The sequence below is a fragment of the Anarrhichthys ocellatus genome, unplaced genomic scaffold, assembly GCF_004355925.1.
Source record: "Anarrhichthys ocellatus isolate YVR2014 unplaced genomic scaffold, GSC_Weel_1.0 scaffold55, whole genome shotgun sequence".
In the NCBI taxonomy this organism is placed as follows: domain Eukaryota; kingdom Metazoa; phylum Chordata; class Actinopteri; order Perciformes; family Anarhichadidae; genus Anarrhichthys; species Anarrhichthys ocellatus.
This window is the reverse complement of record NW_022280085.1, coordinates 2,278,261-2,281,320: the sequence shown is the minus strand read 5'-3', so window position 1 is coordinate 2,281,320 and position 3,060 is coordinate 2,278,261.

Here is a 3,060-nt window from a genome sequence, read left to right as displayed (position 1 = left end):
GTGTGTGTGTGTGTGTGTGTGTGTGTGTGTGTGTGTGTGTGTGTGTGAGTGTGTGTGTGTGTGTGTGAGTGAGTGAGTGAGTGAGTGTGTGTGTGAGTGAGAGAGAGAGAGAGAGGATGCTCAGGTCAGCAGTTCTAGAGGAGAAAAAGGACACTGCCCCTCATCTCATACTTTCTCATGTATTATGTATGCCTGGGATGTCCGGTCGTGAGTTTGGCTGTGTGTGTGTGTATGCTGCTTGTAGCCTCGGAAGTGCACACCCGTATCACTGCCGCCCTTCAGCCCTGAGGGATCCACGAACGAGACGTTCAAGGTCTTATCCGCCACAGGAAATCGGTGCCAAGCCGGTCTCTTAATGAGGACTGATGAGACGAGGAGTTTGGTCGTGAATATAATCGACGGCCTTCACCTCTGTTGACCCGAGAGTGTTTGAGGAAGTCAGGGACGTTCCGTAGTCGCTTGCATTCTTGAGCTTGTGGTGAGGTCAGAAGTCATTTCCGCACCTGTCTCGGGCCTTTTCAGCGTTTTGTTTCCTCTTAAATGTGATGTCAAGATCCTCATGGCGTTCACGGAATATTTAAATTCTGGGTTAGACGGAAGCGCGTGAGGACGCTTCGCTCGTAGCTTTTCCATTGGAGGTCACGACCCTCAAGTTCCTTACTGCCACCGGTCTGAAGTTCAGGCTTGTTTAAGCAGAGGCCTCGTCTTCACCGCTTCCGAACGCACCTCTGGTGCAATGTTTTGGTTGTACTGGGACACCCCCCCACACACACACACACACACACACACAGAAAAAAGAAAATCACACTCCTATATGTATACCAACATTGAATCAGCATGACACCCCTTGATAATCTTGGCAGGGTGCAGATTGGTTGTGCCATATGCGCACAGACTCGTGCATTATGCATGAGGGGCTAAAAATGACTCCCCACCTCGATGCAGACATTTATGTGTTTCCGTGCCCGTTTAAATTTGCGTACAGATGTCTGGCCGCCCACGTGACTCATTCACGGCTGACATGGATGTGGGGACGTTGATTGTCGATCTTTTTTCCTCTCCAGACATAAGCGTTGCCACGAGGCGGCTCCCTCGTCACGCACCGGCAGCTCACATGTGGAGCCGGAGCAGTTATATTGCTCTATTTTGAGATTTTTAATCACACGATTTCCACATTTACATAAGTGCTAATAAGGTGCTGCTGCTTCTCTCTGCGTGGACTCATTTGACTGCAAAGCTTCACCCGTCCTTAGAAACTATAGGAGGAAGTATTTCAACAGTGTAAATCATGATCTTTGTATCTTCAAGCTCTTCAAAACTGATGTTGATATTTTTTTTCTTCTTTTTTTTGTCTTTGTGCTCAGTGTTGGAGCTATTTATTTGATATTAGTATTTTGTTTTTGTTATTTGATTGATGTGCGACAAGCAGTTTAGAAGAAGTGTTCAAAATGTCTAACGTTCAGGCGAAGGATGTTGAAACGCCTTCAGCAAAAATAAACATTAAAATTACTTCTAAAGGCTTGGAGTTCTACATGGAAATGTACCAGCAAAAGAGGAGTGCAAAATGTAAACAAGCTAAAGGGTGTATGAGAAACATCAGTGCCTTCATGACATCAAATGAATATGTAAATTCAGTGAATGCTGAGCTTTCTATGTTCATCAAGTGTTACCAAGATGCAAATGACATGCATGCATCTTTTGTGAACTTACCTTTACCTCAAGATGAAGTGACAAGGCAAAATCAGTACTTCAAAGAAAAAATGACAATGTTCTGCGACTTCACTGAAAAGGTAAAAAGCTGTCTGTCTGAAATGGGTCACCCATATGTGCAGCCAAATGAAGACTCGACGACCAAAGTGTTGCAGATGAGATAAACCCTGAAGATAGTGCTTCTAACGTGTCAAGTGTAAAGGTAAGTTCACAAAAGATGCATGCATGTCATCTGCGTCTTGGTAACACGTCACTGGATGTGGATCTTGATGTGATTTCTGCAGATGACCCAGAGGTCAAAAGGGACTTAATGGTAAATGCTATCATCAAGGATTTGGAAAATACCACCAACCACCTGATCTATTATTTTTCATCTTGGATTAGACTAAAAACATCTGTGGCTTGGTTTCTGAAGGTCAAGGAACTTCTCCTGTTATTGGGACGGAAGAGAAAGGAGTTTTGTGCTTCTGCAGGCCTCAGAAAGGACAATCTGAAGAATCAGGAGCATAAAGTGGAAAGAAAAGTTCAAAGCTTTAACACACTCAAAGGACAAAGCCTAACACATGAAGATCTTGCTAAGGCAGAGCAGTCAATCATTCAATATGTACAACGACACAAGTTCAAAGCTGAAATTGCCTCACTGAAAGGATGCTTTAAAAACGTCCCCAAAGAAAGTCCACTGTAAAAACTGGACCCAGTAATGGATGATGAAATCCTCAGAGTTGGTGGTCGGTTGAGTAAAGCAGCACTGCCAGCAGAATCCAAACATCCAGTCATTTTGTCCAAAAGACCTGTATGTATCCACGCTGATTTTTCACCATATCCATCATCAGCTGAGACATGCAGGAAGAAATCACATGCTGTCAAGGTCACGGCAAAAGTACTGGATCATTAATGCAAACTCTGCTGCCAGGAAAGTCATATCTGACTGTTGTTTGTAGACGCAACAGAGGAAAGCTTGGTGAACTATTTTGGTCCCATCAATGTTAAAAGAGGAAGAAGTCTTCTTCAGAGATATGGAGTGCTTTTCACCTGTCTTACCAGTCGTGCTGTGCACTTGGAAGTGGCATATACACTGGACACAGACTCCTGTATAAATGCAGTACGAAGGTTCATCTGTAGACAAGGTGCAGTCTCCACTATCAGGTCTGATAATGGCACAAACATTGTTGGAGCCAACCGGGAGCTGAAGGAAAGTCTGGCTGTTCTGAATCATGGCAAAATTCAAAGGGCTTTGGTCCAGGACTTCAACACACCAGCAGCTTCCCATCAAGGCGGCATTTGGGAGCGCCTGATTCGTTCAGTGAAAGGTGTTCTCACCTCAGTTTTTCAACAGCAAATTCTGGACGA